A 7513-nucleotide genomic window follows, 5' to 3' on the forward strand; every position below is an offset into this window, starting at 1 on the left:
AAAGTAATAGTTTAGATATGTATCTATTTTATGTTTAATTTTTTTTTGAAAATACTTAACTTTAGTTTCCATTTTTGTATTTTTATTTGACATACAAAATATTAAGAAATAGTTTAAAGTATTTTTAAAAAATATGTAACATAAGAGTTATGAAATCTAAAAAAACCAAGACATAAAATTCATAATAAATTAAACTTTCAATCCAAAATTAAAACATCATTGCAATAAATTGTCAATATCAAAAATAAACTAACACATAATCACAATTAACACCAAAACACATTAAATGGAGTTGAGAAAAAAATTTAATTATTAAAAGGAGAATGCCACATGGCATTTTCCCCCTAAAGAGATAAAAAAACTCAACTTTATTAGTATAGATTACCCGCTCTTTCAGTTTTTAAGTTCGGAAAGTAAAACGATCAAATTGAGTTAAATACAATATAAATTGTTGATATGAATTCATTTTAAACTTATAAGTTTATAACTTACAAAGGTCTCCTCGATAAAAAAAAAGGAATAATTTAAGGGGAACAAGTCCATTAAATCATTAAATTATTTAGAGACTAATTAGAAACAAACGTTATAAATAACTTTAAGTGAAATGAAACATATCTACAATTCAACCAGCTAAATACAAATTTAACTAGGTGGTACCCGCGCCCTGCGCGGAGTGAATGACTAAATAAAAATTAAAACTTTTAAACTATAGATATTAGAAAAGTAAAAATTATAGTTACAAATATTACATGTTTATAATGAAATATCGAAGAACATTATCCATGTTTATATAAGGTAAGCTTTGATTTTTTAAAAAACTTGTGTGATTGCTTAGCCGTAATTGAAGTAAATTTTAAGGAAGTAAATCTATAAGAGTAATTTATAACTTGTGTAATTGGTTAGATTTTTTTTATTTAAAAAAAAATTTTTTAATAATGAATTTTGTGTGTGATTTTTAATTAGTTATGAGAATTTAAATAAATTTATAGTAACTTTTCTATATTAAACAAAACCAAAATTCATTATGATGATTGCATATTTCAGTTTCCTATTTTTTTGGTATTGCATAAATTACGATCAAATTTGAATTAGTAAAAGAAATTAATTAAATTTACAGCGGTGATGACTATTATCATAATGACATGATTATGATTTGTAATATATTATAGGAAACAACAACCTTTTTTATTTTAGTCAAACATATCGAATTGCATACCAAATTTAGTTAGAAAGAGATTGAGATGAAGTAAAAATACGTAAAACACGTACTATAAAAGTCTTTAACTTTTGAATATAACATATAGATTAATATACACGTAACTAATGACTTTTATAAAAAGAACAAAATTTTACAAATATAACAAACGATATAAAACCAAATCTCCGTTGAATCAATTCATGGCCTCTTAAGATTCCTACTAAACTTCCTTTTTAATATGTTTTTTAACATATAGGTACTTACTGTGCCTTGAATTCCTCAATCTCTGCCATGTTGGGATTTATCTGCACATAGGACATGTCGAGTGTGTTCGACAAAGAACGATCTTCTACGAAAGGTTGACACAATAATATTAATGTTTATAAATTCGAATAAAAATAAAGTGTATAATCTACATATAGTCTGATGTATCTCCACTCATATTTTCATGTACCTTTAACCATTTTAATAGCCATTGACTTCATGACCAAGATAATAGGACGACCAAGACGTAGCTGGATAGCACTGTTGAGATCAGTGGCGACATTTCCCCACAGTATAACTGGAAGACGGACATCACTGAGAGACCATTGAAAATTAAAAAAATTAATAATCTATAATAGAGCAAGTGTATCCAATTACTTTTTTTGTAAAATATCAACTATGTGACAAAAATTTGAATATGGTTTTTAAACGGAACTTACTCTGCATCACGTATTAGCAATAAAATCTTCGGGATAACTTTTCCATTAACAGAAAACATCTGAATGCGACCCGCTTGCACAACATGTCCGATGACATCTATGATAACCAAAATGGATTAGTACGACAACTATACAAAAATACGCTGCTAGTAAAACAATATTTGATACTTCATGAACATAAAAAATTGAATTACCAATCAGAATATGAGGATTACGCGATCCATCTAGAATATTTTTGAAAGACACAAAACAGAAGACATCCATTTTTGTTGGGTATGAACGAAATGTGAGAAAGAGTGTTTATAAGAAAACAAAAGACATAATTTACTCACCTGGATTTCCTTTTATAACAAATTTGACAAATATTTTTTTTAATTATGGTAACATCAAATAATTGTTAATGACGGAATGATGGATGTTAAATTTTTTTTTATAAATATGGTAACCTCAAAAATTAAACATTAAAAGAAATATCGTTAATCATATCAATATGTTCTTTGCGAGATTTCATATTCAGGAAAATCAAGAAACATAAATCAATAATAATGTACGATCTGATTACGGACTTAACATAAACCAATCATAACCGAGATTTCATATCCAAAAATGACATTTATTGTATCATTTAATACCTCTAAATTATGCCTTCATTGTATTATAACAAAATACAAAAGTAAAAAAAAAAAAATTTCACGAAATAATGGATGAGTATGAAAATATGAGAATTATATTAAAAATATATATATTCTAGGATCAAAAATATATATATGTATGTAATATAAAATAAATATGTTCTAGGATCAAATGTATATATATATGTACATAAAAAATGATGGATGTTACATTATTTTTATAAATATGGTAACCTCAAATATGAAACATTAAAATTTAAATCCGTAATCATATCAATCATGCTTTATCATATCAATCAAGAAACATAAATCAATAATAATGTACGATCTGATTACGGACTTAACATAAATCAATCATAACCGAAACGTTCATATTCAATAATGACATTTATTGTATCATTTAATCCCTCTACATTATGCCTTCATTGTATTATAACAATACAAAAGTATAAAAATTAGTTTTTTCACGAAATGATGGATGTGTAATAAAATATGAGCATTATATTTATATATATATATATATATATATATATATGTAGGAATGTCAAACAGGTCGTCCCGTCCCGTCCTGTCCCGGACTGCAGCGGGCTCGTCGATTTGCGGTTCATTGCGGTCCAGTCCCGCGCGGGCTGCGGTACTCCAAAGCCCCGGCCCAATCCCGTCCCGCCTAAAGTCCTGTTACAAACGGGCCGGCCCGCGGGATAACTTCAATCTGCAACATATAGGTTTGGGACATCAGTACGTAACAGATGTAGCAAATACTTATGTTTCAAAGCATCATTAGGATATTTCAAATTTCCTGTTATACACGATCAAGAATGAAGAGTTCAAGACACAATTATTTTTTTTTAATCAAAACATAACTCATAATTTCATAAAAAACCAAATGCTATTGTCATCACCATTCACCTACTTGTTCGCTTTGTAGTTTCAACTCTGTCTTGTCTATTCTTTTCACCTACAAAAACAAAACACTAATCATACACTGAACACAAAACAAGCATAAGTTGAATCTTAAATCTAACCGAAATAGAGACTTAACGAATACACATTAGGACACTGGTTTTAAGTTAAAATTTTAACTAACCTAACCGACACATAGACAAACAAGGTGTAGTCATTAGGTGGTGGATCTTACAACATATCAAGCTCATGCGTTGGATCTATAAGAAGCAATGAAGCTCCAGTGGTGAACACACCTAAAAAGTTAAACCAAGTCAAACTGTTAGACTACAAAAAGAAAAAAAAATCAGTAACTACATAGATCAATAACAATTTTTTAAAAAATTATAAGTACATACAGAGGAGAAATGGAGAAGAAAACGAACATGCATGCAGTGAAGGAGAAGTTCCGGTGTATGATCGAAGCAGGAGAGCCCAGGACCACCGTCGATGAAGAAACCATGGCCGGAAATGGATCTTCTTGCTATGGCTCCAAGAAGTTTCACCTGAGGAGATAGAAGGCGAATGGTAGATCAGAGGCATCATGCATGAAGAAACCATGGCCGGAACTCCGTTTCTTGTGGCACCGAGTCGCCTTCCTCTCGCTCTCTCTCTCTCTTTTGTTTTTCAGGTGGCGGAGGAAATGAGAAGCGAAGAAGATGCGGGACTTTTGGGTATCCCGCGGTCTATCTAGGCCCGTACCGCAAAAGGTCCATCCCGCACAAGCTCTTTCCCGCGAAGCCCGCAACGTTGCGGGATGACAATCCTTAGGCCCAAACCCGTCCCGCCACAGGTTTAAACGGGCCTGCCCCGCGGTCCACAGGTCCATTTGACATTCCTATATATATGTTATTGGATCAAAAAATATAAATATATATGTTTTAGGATCAAAAATATATATATGTTCTTGGATCAAATATTTTATAAACATACAAAAGTTTAATATATATATATATGTTCTTGGATAGAAGTTATAATGCTGATACTAACATAAAATTTATATATATATACATAAAAAGCATTGGGTATAATATATATATACATAAAAAAGCATTGGGTATAATATAAAAGTTATAATACGTTGAACATTTTCTGCGAGGAAGAATTTATAAACATAAAAAAGTTTAATAGAAGAGAAAATCTGTTCGACATTAACTATATAGCATTGGACATTAAATATATGCACATCACGTATAGCACATCAAAAGCATTGATTATAACATATGTGCACTACAATGGCATGAGATGTAAATGTTCTAGGCAAGGATGGGCTTTTTGAAAAATTGGTGTGAGATGAAATGTGGAGATGCCACATAAGAAATGGCACACATGTAATAAACACATGGGCAAAAAGTTATTTTCATAAGTGGTCTCCTCAAATAATAGTAAGGGGATTGTTTTTTTCATTCTTCTCTTCACTTTCTATATAATTTCCAATAACAAAAAAAATTGGATACAAAAATTTTTGAATTGTGTAAAACAAGTGCAATGACTGATATTAAATTATTTTATATTTTTCTATAGCTACTTATTTTTATAATTGATTCTAAATCTTATATATTGATCTAAACATATTAAATATATAATCAAAATTTAAATTTAAGTGAAAAACGGGCGTAGTCCGGGCCGACCCTAGTAATCAATAAATCACTACATTTGATCTTTCATCCTTGTTCAATCGCTTCACTTCTTTTTTTGTAGTATCACAAAGAGCCGTACTTAAATTTACTTTAAGAGCCAGGCACTAGAGAGAGAGAGAGAGAGAGAGAGAGAGAGAGAGAGAGAGAGAGAGAGAGAGAGAGAGAGAGAGAGAGAGAGAGAGAGAGAGAGAGAGAGAGAGAGGAATAACCAGGAATACGTGATGATGCCCAAAAGTGAGCCTTAGCAACCATTGGCCACTACTATTGAAATAGAACTACAAGTCTAGCTCGAAGCCATGCAGAGGCAGATTGCAGAGATATATACAGCCTAGGAAAACAGCAATACTCCCACAACTAATCCAGTAATCATCTCGAAAATCTAAATATTGAAAAGAGAGGATAGAAGAATACTCCAAAAAGGTGGAGCATACCCTACAATAGCTATCACAACTAGAAGCCTAGAACCTAGTTCTGATAAAAATCTAGCCCCCCAACATTGCATGAAAGAAACGATGCAGGTACCAAAACGGAGTTCGACCTACGCAGCCCCTTGACACTCCAGCTTATGGTAGTTATAGACATTCGCACGGTTCTGAATATTAGCAAAACCGACGTGTACCGCCGCCAAACCACTAGTAGATATATAAAAAAGTAATACAGAAACTATTAAAATATAAAAAATATTTTAAATTCAAACTTTTTATAAAAAACCAAATTTTATAAAAAAATACAATTTTATAAAAAAATACAATTTTCAAAAAAAATCCAATTTATCTTTCAAATTTTCTTTTTGAAATTTTAAAATGCTTTTTCAAACTATTTTTAAAAAAATTGTTTTCAAATTTTAATATTCAAAATATAATTATATATTCAAAAATAATAAGACACAATAAATAATATATATTCAAAAATTTAAAGGTATATAAAATGTAATGTACTACAGTTTTGGACATATAATTTGGACTTGAGGTGCAATTTATAAAATCGCATGGATACATATGATATTTTGAAAGTTGAGTCTTATGAGTAAACATGAATAGAATTTATCTTTCAATAACACTATAATTGGGATTTGATGTGCAATATAGAAAATCACATGGATACATATGATATTTTGAAAGTTGAGTCTTATGAATAAACATGAATAGAATCCATTCCCCAATAAACTAGATTTAGTTAGAATTACAGAATCAATAATAACAAAACTTTTTGATTAACAAGAGATTTGAATATATTTTAAAAACTATTAACCAATAACAATGGATTTCATTAAGATTTTTGAAATCTAAGAACCAATACCAATGGAATTTTTTTTACAAAAAAATAATAATAATGGAATCTCAGAATTTTCAAAGTTCATGTATGAGAATTCACTTACCAATAACCTCTTCTAAATATTTAGTTACAAATTTTTAATTTTTATTTTTGATCAATTTATAGCTATTTTTTTTTTGACCACCCATAATACGAGTTTTGAAACTCATTTTCAAGAGTTTAATTCCTTGCAATGAGGGTGTTGAAGAATATGTTTGTCTACGCGGACACGTTATGTTCATGGACAACTATGAACAATTGAAGATGTCTTTTAGAAAAAAGATGTGGGGCTTTTATCTTTTCTTCAAAGTGTATCCAATAACAAAAATGATACTTAAACAAACCACATATATGTGCCTTTTTGTTTCGAAAGAGACGAGACATAAAGAAAGTTAAGAAACACATTAACAAAGAGAAGTGGTTGAAGCCATGTTCGAAAATACGCTAGGCCTAACGCGTGCGGTTAGGTAGGGCCTAGCGCGTAATCAGTTAATCGGAGATTACGCGGAGATTAATCGGGGAGGAAATTTAGGGTTTTTATATAGTGTTAACCAGTTATATAAAATTATTTTATAAAAAAAATAGTAAAAACCACTTTGGCGTAGTGACTAGTGCTGTAATAATATAAAGAGGTCATGGGTTCGAACTGTGGTGTCTCCTTTTTCTAGGGTTTTCAGGTTTTTTCACATTTTAATGAAGGGCAAAAATGTATTTTAAGCTTCATCTTCTACAGAACTCGTTTGCAACCCTACAATACGGCGTTTTAAAGTTTTTTGCCATCAATTTCATCATTTTCTTTCGATTTTCTTCATGGTTTTACCCATATTTCATAGATCTAAGTAGAATACATCAAGTTTTTGTTCAAAATCGAATATCAGAAGAATCTTTTTTCAACACTTCCCAGTTTTTGGCCGAGTTGGGTCAAATCGAAACGGTAGAGCACCGTCGAGCGTATTTCCGCCGCATATTCGGGTGCACAGACCGCGTTTTCGAACACGGGGTAGAAGTATAAGTCATCTCTCCATCTCTTAGCCAAGAATGAATTGTTTATTTATATTTTAAAACATAACTTACGATATTCGT

The 7513-nt window shown here is 30.5% G+C and overlaps 1 long non-coding RNA gene across 2 annotated transcripts; it reads right to left on the reverse strand.

Annotated features, from left to right (window-relative positions):
* Positions 1–2876: 2876 nt before the first annotated feature.
* On the reverse strand, positions 2877–5638 carry LOC130510965 (uncharacterized). 2 transcript variants are annotated; one of them, XR_008944751.1, is made up of 5 exons: positions 5326–5638; positions 3836–4314; positions 3622–3733; positions 3437–3492; positions 2877–3246 (listed from the first exon to the last, which is right to left on the reverse strand). It is a non-coding gene; the product is annotated as an uncharacterized LOC130510965 (long non-coding RNA). The 2 variants fall into 2 exon arrangements; XR_008944757.1 differs by having other exon boundaries at positions 2878–3246; positions 3863–4314.
* Between the last annotated feature and the right edge of the window lie 1875 nt (positions 5639–7513).

The sequence above is a fragment of the Raphanus sativus genome, chromosome 1 (assembly GCF_000801105.2).
Source record: "Raphanus sativus cultivar WK10039 chromosome 1, ASM80110v3, whole genome shotgun sequence".
Lineage (NCBI taxonomy): Eukaryota > Viridiplantae > Streptophyta > Magnoliopsida > Brassicales > Brassicaceae > Raphanus > Raphanus sativus.